The sequence below is a fragment of the Nicotiana tabacum genome, chromosome 20, assembly GCF_000715075.1.
Source record: "Nicotiana tabacum cultivar K326 chromosome 20, ASM71507v2, whole genome shotgun sequence".
NCBI lineage: Eukaryota > Viridiplantae > Streptophyta > Magnoliopsida > Solanales > Solanaceae > Nicotiana > Nicotiana tabacum.
Window position 1 is genome coordinate 40,429,684 of NC_134099.1, and position 13,564 is coordinate 40,443,247.

The 13,564-nt window shown below is 34.8% G+C and overlaps 1 pseudogene; it reads right to left on the minus strand.

The window, feature by feature from the left end:
• Window positions 1-2,689: 2,689 nt before the first annotated feature.
• On the minus strand, window positions 2,690-5,072 carry LOC107779310 (uncharacterized; annotated as a pseudogene).
• Window positions 5,073-13,564: the final 8,492 nt, after the last annotated feature.

Below are 13,564 nucleotides of genomic sequence, written 5' to 3' on the forward strand. Positions count from 1 at the left end.
AACAACAAAAATTTCCTTTCAATTATTTAGGAGCCCCTATTTATAATGGAAGGAAAAAAGTTATCTACTTTGGAAACTTAGTTTCTAAGGTTGCTAACAGAATGCAGGGTTGGCAAGATACGATGCTAGCTCATGGAGGTAGGGTTATTCTTATTAAAATTATTTTTTTCCCATTCCCTTACATATTCTTTCTATAATCCTACTCCCCAAAACTACCATTAAGCAAATTAAACAGCTTATGGCTAATTTTTTCTAGAGTGATGGGGAGGGTAAAAAGAAAATGCATTGGATTGCTTGGTGGAAACTATGCTTCCCTACTTTAGGAGGTGGGGTTGGCTTTAGATCCATCCAAGATAACATTCATGCCCTTGGAGCCAAAGTATGGTGGAATTTTAGAATTCTCTTTGGAAAGAATTTCTTGAATTTTTTTTTTTTGTCCAAGAGCACACCCTTTCTCCAAAAAAATGGGCTTCCAGACAATCTCATATTTGGAAAAGAGTTCTTGATTTCAAAAATCATTGTGAAAATTTTATTATTTGGAAAATCGCCAAAGGTGATATTTCACTTTGGTGGGATAACTAGCTTGGCTCTAGGCCTCTTGCTCAATTTTTTCAAATACTTATCATTCAAAAAAGATTAGAGTTTCTGATTTCATCAGTAATGAGGCTTGGAATTTTACCAAATTGCATATTGTTCTTCCAAACTACATTGTTAGTTGTATTGCTGTCATTGAGATTTTGAAATATAATACTACTAATTTTCCTATTTGGACCCCAAATCAAAGTGGTCTTTTTACTACTAAATCTGCTTGGCAAGTAATAAGAAAGACTAGAAGTCTTACTTTTACTGCCTCCAAGATCTGGCAAAAAAACAAAACCTAACGAGATCTCTTTTTTCATGCTCAGGTTAATGGACAATAAACTTCCTACTGATGAAGCATTGCAAAGATTTAAAGTTCATGGGCCCTCAAAGTGCATTAGTTGCAAAGCAGAAAACATGGAGAGTGTGGATCATCTGTTCAAAGAAGGAGAGCTGACTAACACGGTTTGGAAATACTTCTCCAATTGATGTAGTATTACTATCAGACAAGGAGGAATAAGAGATACTCTTATTACATGGTGGCTAAGCAAGACAAAGAATAGAGTTCATACAGTTCTTATTTGTTGTCTACCTCTGTTCATTTATTGAGAAATCTGGAAAGCCAGATGTAGTAACAAGTATGATTACATCAAAAGCTTTTCAGGTAACATCATCAACAGGATTATTTATCAAATTTAAATATTGTTGACCTCCCAATTTCCTCTAGTAAAACTACAACATCAATGGGGCAACACTCTTCTATATATTGAAACACTCAAACCCAGGATCAACATCAAAAGTCTTAGGTGTAGTAAGCCTAGCCCTGCTAGATTCAAATTGAACACTGATGAGTGCAGCAAAGGAAATCCAAGAAATGCAGGAGGAGGTGGTGTTATAAGAGATACTCAGAATACTATGGAGAATGCTCTAATAATGTAGCTGAATCCAAAGCTATTCTTTATGGAATCCAATGATGCATTACAAATGGATTCAGGAATGTGGATATTGAATCTGACTCTATGATCATCATCAACATATTAATAATCAAAATAATGTCAATAGACATATTCTACATATCACAAGCCAGATCAACATATTGAAGAAACAAGGCAACTTCACACAAGCATATATATCATGCAGATTATTTAGCTAATTTTGGTGGAAGACAAAAGCAAAATATGTTCACACAAGATTTGACCCTACCTAATGGGGCTAAAAACTGGTTGAAGAATGACATAGAAAGAATCCCAAATTTCAGAATACGAGCTCAAAGGAAGGCCTTTACTTTTGATAATGGTTAATTAAGCTTGAAATTTTTGGTTCGGGCATATGTACACTACTCTCCTTGTAACTAAGGATCTTAGAAGTTTCCCAACCTTTTTTATTTCTTAGCTGCGACTTCCTCTCTATACACAATTCCTTTTTTGTGGATTGTGCTGTAATAAGAAAGATCTTGCTACCTAATCCCATGTATGCTGTCACAGGGACCTTTTTATACAAGAATGAATTATTCATAGTTCTTATTTAGCAGGGTGGCTTGGACAAAAAACCAGTACACCGGCTATGTTATTTTTACAATCAATACATAGATTAGGCTATGCCTAATCACCACAAATGGTGGTTTTAAATATATATAAAATAAAATAAAAAGGTAATTGGAACCCCACTTGCAATGGACAAGATATAGCAAAGAGCTGACTTGAAATTGACTTACCAAAGCCAAAGGACGATAGAATTTAATTTTGATTGGAATCAAAGATCTCTACACTTCAATCTCTGCGTCTACATAAGAGATCTCTCATTATGTGTTGCTCTTTTCTTGACAATAAAATTAGAAATTTAAGGTACTGAACAAAGATATATCAGAATTGTGAATGCTTTATGGTAAAAAAATACACCATCTAAGTAGGGTTGTTGCATTACAATAAAAATCTACTACTACATACTCATAGATTTTTTTTTTCCAGCCTAGCTACTTATTAACGAAAAACATAGGTCACAATCGAGGGGGAGAATGGAGCAGACAAATTCCATACAATTGGTTATAAGCAGGATTTCAATTCCCTCCCCCAATAGCTATTGAAATATTATTTTTAGCCAAATTCATTTATCAAACCATTCTTTGAAAGTCGGCAAATTCTCCATACTTGTCATAAAAGGGCGGCGTTATTGATTCCCATTGATTGCATCCTCTGATTCTGATATGTAAGACGCTCCCAATACCATCTTCGCCATTGATCACTTCGCAGCATTGCCGACGTGGCACCTGTTTTTTATAAGGTTAGTAAATTAGTAAATATAATAAAAAAGATTTCATCAAAATTGAGTACTTCCTCAGTTCCATTGTATGGGAACTATTTCATTTTTTAGTATATTTTAAAAAAATTAACACAGTACTATATTTCAGAATAGTTTAACTTCAAACTTATCATTTTACATAGAACAGTTTAACTTTAAACTTATCATTTTACCCCAGTAATATCCCTTTGTCCCATTTTATAGAATTTTCCTTTCTTTTTAGTCTATTTCAAAAAGAATGATACAAAGCCTTTATTTTCTTTTAAAACTATGTGTCGGATGAAATACATTCACATAAAATAAAACGGAGGGAGTAGAAATTTACCTGTCTCCATACTTGGGGAAATAGAATAGACGCCTTGACATTAACCATGCGGACTGCTAATGCTGGTCTATAATGTGCGTTCTCGCATTGCTTGTTAATATCAGCAACCCTATTATAACTGGTCAAGGTTTAACCATTGCGTATGTCAGTAACTTGATCCAAGTAGTACTCTATAGGCCTCTTACACGGTTCTACATAGTCTGGCCGTGTACTGAATGTAAATGGCTCTTCAAACCCATTAAATGTTTGGAACGTTCGTATTGGAGTCACCAATTCCCTAACATTCATTAACCATGGATATAATTGAACTGAGTATCGCCATGACACTGATACTGACCAGTTTCTATGTAGGTCATAGCACAAACTCTGTTGCAACGCCCGACTCGTGTCCTTTTTATAAGCCTCAGTCACCTTCTTCACTGATTCAACTTGGCTCATAATGGAATTAGAGGATGTACCAAGTCCAAATGGTGCAGTGACACTAACGGCGCCAGGGGATGTGCTGCCAAAAACCCTCGCGGGCTTCCTGTTATATCCATCTATAACAAACATGTTGAAGTGAATTTTTCAGTTTCTATATAAGAGTATATATATAGTAATTGCTCTTTTCCTACCCTTCCACAATGAATACTGGAGTACATAAGAATAGGGTACTGAAATAATTTATTCACACTTGATTATTTGTGTGTTATAATTCTGATTTAAGCAAATTAACTTTAAAACAGTACTTCCTCCGTCTCAAAAACGAAAAATGGCTGGTGTTTAGACTTTAGAGTATCAAGGTTAAAAGGGTCCAACTTTAGATGTGATTTCAAACATATATATACCTGATGAAAGCCGAGTTCTTTCGTAAGAGGAATGCCAATCTCATCCATACACCCACCAACCTTCTGATCAGAAGCATACAAGTAATGGTAGCGATTAATGCAATCATCTAAAATCTTCACGAGCTCCGCAGCGAGAGGATAGCTAATAGCAAAGCCGCCTCCGCCATAAGCCATACTGTAAGAACATATTACGTCCTGCTCCACACTTTCAGAATTCCCACCAATATTATACATTTGATTGTGATCATATTTAGCCAAAACTGTAACCAAATTCTCTGTAAAGAAAACTGTATCATCATCTCCCATGACGAACCACGTCACATTCTTGAAGCCTAGTTCAAAACTCTCCTTAACAACCCTTGCAATCCTCACAGCACCTGCAGTAGCGGAGACAGGAATTTCACTCAGAGGTGCCACAAGATAAGGAAGTAGGCAAATAAACAAGCTAAGAGGATTTAACATATAGTATACTATATGTAAATAAATAAACCTATTTATACAATGTATTTTTTAGCGAAAGGACTAAGGTGGCTCCACCATTGCTAACCTGTTACCGTGCGAGCAAGTGTACTTGAATGCGGAAGTGTCTTGGGAGACCCTATAGGGTGGGAAAGTCTCCGGCCAGGGCTCATTTCCCGGAGCCGGGGGCGTCTCGTCAAGCCACACGAATCCTCGCGTTACATTTGGCTTCCACCAGAGTTCAGAGTAACGCGAGCGATTCTTCCATGTTTCAGCGGACCCTGCAATGCCAAACAGAATGTGGGATATGTTTGTTTCATCGGTGTTATTTTCATGTTCACCAAAAACTGAATAGCTAAACAACTTCGACGTATTGGAGAAATTAGCAGTGAAGTAGATTAGAGATATGGCTGCAACTAAGCAGATGGCTATTAGAAAGTCCTTCATGAAAATGGTGAAAATATTTGGGACTAATTAATTTGAGGTTATTAGGAAAGGGGACGTAGTTTTTCCAGAGTTTTGAATGGATGAGGAGGTTTGTAGTGGCTGCGACTCCCCAAACCTTGATAAGAATTAAGGTACATGTTAAACTTATTTAACAATTTTTTTATATATTATTATTTGAATTTTTTTTTAACTATGGTGTTATTCAAGATGGTCTTCTTGCACACACCTCGGTTATTCACCGACTACTTGCTAGTTCACTTCTTTAAGGAACATAGGTTAAAGTAGTTCAATTTTCTAAGAAACATTATATTCAAGGTTAAAGTAGTTCAATTTTCTAAGAAACATTATATTCAAGGTTAAAGGTAATTTTAACCTTCAAATTTTCTAAGGAACATTCAAAGGTAATTTTATTTCAAATTTTCATCGTCTAATAATCTCAATTTTTAACTATTCCCTTAGTTTAAAATTATGTGTCACTTTTTGCTTCTTGAATTAAACTATATATGAACATTGAACAATATTTTAAAAATATATATTTTTATCATATTCACGGGAGAAGGATTCTAACTTATACTCCCTTTGTCTCATTTTATGTGTCATACTTTATTTTTTTAGTCTGTTCAGAAAAAGTATCTTACTTTCATATTTAAAAACAAACACCAACTCATAAATTGGGGTGGAAAAAGTTATAATAATTTGGTATAATTTTTGAATATCCAAATTTTAATTTTAATTTTTTTGACTTGATCTAATCCAAGTAATTTTAGCCAAGTTGAATTTCAAAAAGCAAAAATAACACTTATTTGGGGACGAAGGAGTACTTATACTAAGTTGGAAAATTTTATTGTTGAATGATCTTCTATACATTGCATAAAGAAGGAAGAGTTAGGTTGAGAGAAAGAAATGAAAGAAAGGAATGACACTTCAGCCCTAGTAAAGAAGTTCACAAGTAAGGAATAATAACAAAATAATCATTTATTAGCCATGTTTTTTTTCTTTTATAGTATTTACTAATATCGTCGTGTTGGACTATAAATTTTTTGAAAGCTGAACATGATTAAAAGATGTCATACTTAAGGGTCTATTTAGAAAGCCACCGGGTAATTGGAATTGGTGTAATTACTAGGGTAGTAATTACACAACCTAGTAATTACACAGTTGTGTAATTAAAAAGACCTGTTTGTTTGTTATAGTGCAATTACAGTGTAATTACAAGTTTACTGTTTGGTTGCACAAGTATAATTACACAGTTAGATTAAATTTTAAATGAAGTAATTATCAAAACTTAAAAGTTAATATAATAAATATATGCTTGTAAATTTTTATAAGTATAAATGATATTATATTTTGTATTTAAGATGTATATTTTTCGTGAATATACATTAATTAGTAATCATATATTTATAACTAATATTGTAAAAATAATTATTATATATATTCTAAATAAATAGAATTTAATTAGTTTAGATACTTACAAAAATTAAAAATATACATTTTGTGAGAACATCATGGAATTCATGTTTGATAAAATAAATTAAAATTTATAATTATAATGTCATGACATTATTCAAATGTTTGACAAAACTAATCTATCAGTTTTAACTAAAAAATGAACAACATGCAACGTGAGCCAATACTACTAAAACGAGTAATTGGAACCATGATATAACACAATTTCAAAATTCAAAAAAAAAAAATAGTTTAACATATGTCAAATTCCAACATAATAATAGTAAGTTCCACTACAACTTAAGATTAGAAAACATAATAAATTTATAACCACATTCAACAATGAAATTTTACTTTAATTGCATCACTCATTATATGCTAAGTTTGTTAATGACTCATTATTTTTAATATTAGGAGGTGTAGTTTCAAAAACTAGAATAATAAAATATAAGCAATTACATGGAATCACAAAAAGTAAAGGTCGGGAAATAAAAGATAAATAATGTACAAAGAAAAATATATTTTAAAATTACAAAAGAAATTAAAATGTAAAAATAAAAATAAAATTAAAATATTAAAATAATAGAAATAAAAAATTATAAAGAAAATAAATTAAAATAAAAACAAAAAAGAAAGAAACTAAAAGGCAACTTTGTAATTACACAGTGTAATTACCACCATTTCTCACCTCCCCCTTGAGAATTGGATAGTGTAATTACACCCCTCCAATTACACCAAATTTCATGTTGACCAAGTAATTACTTGGCCAAACAAACATTTCAAACTATGTAATCACACTCAATTACACTCAAATCCATTTCCAAGATGACTTTCCAAACAGGTTCTAAGTGTATTTGTTGGAGTTACACAACTTTATAAATAGCTAAAATATTGTCTGTTTTTTTTATAATTATTCATTAAATAAAAATTATTTTATGTATTAATCCTTATATCTCCAACAAAGCACTTTATGAGTGCAAACAAGTGGGATTGGTTTAAGCTTCTTGATTTGGCACAATTCTTTATAACTTACAAAGGAGCGAAGCTACAGCGCATGTGCTGTTCGAGTTGTGACAGTATCGGGGCTTTAAAAATTAAAGGAGCACAAAAATTTATGGAAATCCTGAAATCAGGAAACAAAAAAATATATTTTGAATTAACAAACTTTAATGGTTATAAACGAGAAATTTTATTTTGAGTGAGATATGCCACCAAATGACACCCGCGGGATTCACATTTAATAAAAAATTCTCCTCTCTCCTTTTACCTTTACTGTTCCCGGCCCCACCCCCTCTCTCTTCCACTTTCTTCTTCTTCCTCCGTAACTTTTAAAGTTGACTAGGAATTTTTTTTTAATAAGTTACTTTAATTTATATGATATATCAATAATTATGTACCAAAATAGTAAAGTACTAGTTTAAAAGAAAGACGCATCACATTAAAGCTAATATGTGAACAATTAAATAAACTTAGATTCCTTAAAATTGTAAAAGTTGTATTATAAAACAGACGGAAAGGTGAAATTTTTTTGGGCCAAATTTTTTTTTTCAAGTTAAATTTGAAAAACGTTTAGCCAAAACTTTTTTCACGTTGTCTTTCTTCCCAGGGATCAAAAGCAAGTATTTGAGAAGTGTTAAAATAAAAATAAAAATAAAAACCGAAAAAAAGACCCCTCTTCTTCGTATCTGGTCTCATTGTCGACAAGAAAAGACCCAACTTCATCGGAGCCCTAAATTTTCTCCTCTTTGCAATCCGCTCTTCTCTTTAAAATTTCCAGTTTAGCTACTAGTTGGATCTGTTAAAGGATATGCATAATAGACACGATTTCTATACTTTTAATAAAATATACAAGTTAGGTTGTCGATTGCTTTAATGTTTTATGGACCTGATTTCACTTATGTTGTGGAACGGGATAGTTCAGAAAATGAAAATGGGAAACTTGGTTACTGATTGGAAAAGTGGCTAATTGCAAAATAGTTTAATATTTTAGCACTTAAGTCCCTTGAGTTTTATTTGTTTAGAATTTTATCCAAGTAGTGTAGCTTTTATCTTTGAAAGACACGTGTCCATTCTTCTCCTTTTGTATCCGTTAGCATAGTACCATCTCTGTTCATTTCTCATTGGTTGTCTAGGTGGTCACAACTGTAGGACCCTTGCCTTATTTAGCCCAACAGCATCCTTGTAAAGATGCATTGAAGAATGAAAAATCTTATTTAATCTTCTTACTTAAATTCTGCAAATTTTCCTTTTCTGTTCTTTCTTAGCTAAATCACTACAACTTATGGTATGATTGATGAATATTAAGTGGTTTTTTATGACACTTTTGTTTTTGCTTGTGAGATTTTCTTGATAGGGGCAAAGCTTTGTGCTATGAAGTTACGGAGGAGGAAGAAGAAAGTGGACAAGAGAGAGAAGGGGTGGGGCTTGGGAATGGTAAAGGTGAAAGGAGAGAGGAGAATTTTTCACTAAATGCGGGTCCCACAAGTGCCATTTGGCAAGCAATCACTACCCTAATTCAATAGAAGTTTTATTTTGTGTCTCATACAATTTATACTAGTTGTATGAGGCTCCTTTTTGTCTCACAAATTTGTGGGCCCCAATCTTACACTTCTGGGTCCACAGAAATTTGGGTTCACAAAACTGTGAGACAAAAAAGTTGCCTCATACAACTAGTGTCAGTTGTATGAGACACAAAATAAAATTTTCCCTCACTCAACTATTACATGGCATATCTCACTCAAAATAAAATTTCTTGTTATAAATGCTTATGGAGAGAGAGATTACTAAGTACTCTCTCCGATCCACTTTAAATAATTTTTTGATTCTTTTAAGGAATTCACTTTTTAACACAAATTAATAATAAAATTGATCATATTAACCTTAATTTGCTCATTGAAAATCTAACAAATTACTTCTAGGCTCTTTACTCCAAGGCAACTTTGGAAAGGAAAAGTTAATTCTTCTTGATATCTGAAAAAATTAAATATTATGGACCACAAAAAAATGTCAAAAAATTACTTAAAATGGACCGAAGAGAGTAGGATTTTGCACCTTAAATTAGAAGTCGATTGTACTCGTTTTTGGGGGTAATGAAGACATTTATTTCATCATACTTAAGAGTCATTACAAGATGGGATTAATCTAGGGCACAGAGTTCCTAGCTTATCCAGTTCAAAAGTAGAAACAACAGAAGGGGGCGGGGCGAAATACAACAACAGATTTCCAAAAAAATTAAGTTGCTTCCATTCTTGGCCAAAAGATCAACGACTCTGTTTGCTTCCCTGAAGACGTGAGTCACCGTAGGCTCCCCCGCTCTAGTTAACATTCATCTGCAATCATTAATCAAGTTTTGATATAGGCAATTGTTTTTAGTAAGCATGCTGATTAAATAGTTGCAGTCTGTTTCGATTTCTAGTGGCATGATTTTTTTTGCAAGGCTATTTTTAGACCATGCATAAGAGCTAGGTTTTCCATGTATATATTAGTTGCATTCCTAGGTCCCAATTACTATCACTATTTCTAAAAACACCCCCAATGTCCCATTTTCCTGGATTGCCTATGCTCGAGCCATCAATATTTAATTTGAGAATTTCCGCGTCTGATGGCTTCCATTTTATGTAGATAGTCGTTCTTGGGCATGACTTCTTATTTGAAGCCGTTAACACATGAAAAGTCGATTGTACTCACCTACCACATGAATTGAGACGTCTCTTGTAATCACCAGCCACCTAGCCTCTTAATGACGGGGCCGAAAACGAGTGATTTTATTTTGTGCCTCACACAATTTACACTAGTTGTGTGAGACCTCTTTTTATCTCATATATTTGTGGACCCATATCTTACATATCTAGGTCCATAAAATTCTGGGACCCACGCAGTTGTGAGACAAAAAAGAGGCCTCACACAACTAGTGTCAGTTGTGTGAGGCACAAAATAAAATATTTCGGCCGAAACACACCTAAATTGTGAATAGTTATGGTACAACTTCCTTTTACAAAATTTATAAGATACAACATCATTTTTAAGTCTGGACAATATTTGTAAGATACAATAATTTTGGTACAAAAGTTATGCTAGTATTAGTTAATACCACTAATCAAATACTGGATAAAATTAGTTCTAAATATTAAATTAAGATAATCTACCTAATCCATGTAACCAAATTAACGACCCCTTAGTTCTTGCTTAATTATGGATTCTCAATAGGTCAGATCAGATGTACTAATGGTCGTGATGAGAGGAGAAACCTCTGAACATTTTAGCATGTATACTCCTAGTTGGTTGCCTCCATGATACTGTTTTACAAACATGGTAACGAGAGAGAAAGAGGGTGACGATGGTTAACATTAGGTATTTTCCCAAATTTAAGTCAAAATCATAAAAAAATTAAAAAAATAAAGATCCAACAAAATTGATTTAATTTTGTAAATGAAAAAATCGAACCAACATAATTGGATAAATTATGGAAAGTTAAAAAATAGATAATAGGTCAACCAACTAATTAAAGTCATACAACAACAACAACCCAATAAATTCCCACAAGTGAGGGGTCTGGGGAGGGTAATATGTACGCACACCATATCTCTATCCCGCTGGAGTATAAAGGCTGTTTCCGATAGACCCTCGGCTCTAGAAAACAAAAAAGACAAAAATAGACAATATATCAGTACCATCAACAGGAATCATAGAAATAATAATTGCATTATAAGAACCAGAAAATAGTTGAAATACCATAACAATAACTAGTGAATAAGGCCCGATGCTATGAAAAATGGAAGAATAGTATGAACACAATATTAATCACCAATAGTCTAAGACAAACTCTATCAGACTAGCCTCAAACCCGGAACGAAGTAGAAAAATATCCAACTACCTCCTAACCTACAACGCTAATGCTCGACCTCCATAGGACTCGAGATGCTAAACTCCTTAGCCCCACTTGTATCGAGTTCGTTGGTTCGAGTTCGAAATGGCTTTGGTGAGGTTTGATATACTTAGTCTCTTAAGTTGGTCTTCTAGTTGGAAAAGACAACTGAAAGTTGACTTGGGAGCATACGATCTCGGAATTTGGTTTTTATAATTCGAATAGCTTCAGGAGGTAATTTGGGACTTAGGAGCATGATCGGAATGTGTTTTGGAGGTCCGGAGTAGATTTAGGCTTGAATTGGTGCAAATGGATTTTTGGCGTTTTCCGGTTGATAGTAGAGATTTTGATATAGGGGCCGAAATGGAATTCTGAAAGTTGGAGTAGGTCTGTTGTGTCATTTGTGATGTGTGTGCAAAATTTTAGGTCATTCGGACGAGGTTTGATAGACTTTTTGATCGAAAGCAAAATTCAGAAGTTTTTGGAGTTCTTAGGTTTGAATCCGTGGTTGATTTGTTGTTTTAGGTGTTTCGAAGATTGATATAAGTTTGGATGGTGGTATATGACTTGTTCATACTTTTGGTTGAGGTCCCGGGGGCCTCGGGATGATTTCGGATTGTTGGCCGGAGTTTTGGAGTTGGAAATTTGCAGCAGAAGTGCTGAAGCTCCTGTCATAACCGCACCTGCGGCTTGGGGACCGCAGAAGCGGACATTTAGCCGCAAATGTGGAATTGGGTGTGAAGAGTTGAAGGCGCAGGTGCGGAAGTTGGGTCACACATGCCAGACCGCAGGTGCGGTATTTTGTGTGCAGGTGCGGTTTTGAGGATTTAAGTGGGAACTGCGGAAGCGGTCGCTGGCCGCAGAAGCAACTCCATAGGTGCAGAAATGGGTCGCAGGTGCGAAAACCCTAGGCCAGAAAGTATATAAGGTTTCCTTCGTGAATTAATGGTTATTTCATGATTTTCTCATAGGGGTTTGAGCTTGAGGGAGCAAATTGAAGAGGGATTTCAAGGGGATTTTGTGGAGGTATGGTTTTTGGACCCTAAACTTATTTCTATGATAGTTTTTGACTGATTAAGCTTGAAATCTATGGAAATTAGTAGCAAAAATTGGGGGTTTAGGGCTTGAAAATTGGAGACCTTAATCTAGGGATTTGAGGGGGCATTTGTAGTCGGATTTTTGTATTCTTGGTATGTATAAACTCGTAGGAGGATAAGGAGTTTATTGATGTAATTTTTATCAGATTCCGAGACGTCGGCCCGGGGGTCAGGTTTTTGCCAATTTCGGAATTTGTGTTGTAATTTGATTATTTTCGCATGGGCTTCGTTTCCTTGGCATATTTTGACGTCATGATTTTGATTTTGGATAGATTCGACGCGAGTTGAGGCTGAGTCGAGAGGCAAGGGCATCGCGGAGTAGTATTTCATCCGATTGAGGTAAGTAACCATTGTAAATCTGGACCTGAAGGTATGAAACCCAAGTATTTCGTATTGTTTTAATAAATGAGGTGACGCATATGCTAGGTGATGAGTGTGTGGGCGTACACTGGTAGGGATTGTGACTTGGTCCTTCCCGTAGCGACTATTAAGCCGCGTATTTGATTTGAAATCTTATGATATCCTGTATTTTAGAGATTGATACCATATGTTGGGGTGTGCGCCGTGCTTGGGGCCTTGTGCCGACCTGTTTAGACCCTTAGGGGTACTTTTACTACTTTCCTCACTCTGTTTGATTTGAAAACATATCCTCAGTCATGTTTTATCTGTTATTTACTTAAAACCGGTTTCATCACTCTGTTTCTTAATATATGAAAACTGTTTGGGCTGAGTCCCCTGATTTTTACCGATATGCCCGAGTGGCCGTGAGGTTAATGACTGAGAGAGGTTTAGGACCTACTGGTGAGGATTATATATCTATTACGGATTGGGCTGCACGCCGCAACGATATTATATATACAGATCGGGCCTCACGACGTAGCGATATACATATGGATCGGGCCTCACGTCACAGCGATATATATTGGATCGGGCTGCGCACCGCAGCAATATGACGCTTGGGCTGTAGGAGCCCCTTCGGAGTCTATACACCCCCAGTGAGCGTAGTCGACTATAAATTATGGATCGGGCTGCACGTCGCAGTGATTATTATGATTATTATGATTATTACTGTTATGAGATATTATTGAGCCGGAGTGCTGAGTGTGAGTACTGTTTGACGAGAGTTGAGTCACGAGTGATTGAGAGGCTTGCCCAAGAGGTATATTTATGAGTGATACCTTGCCCGAGGGGCTTGTTTATGACTTTTGTTGTTGTCACT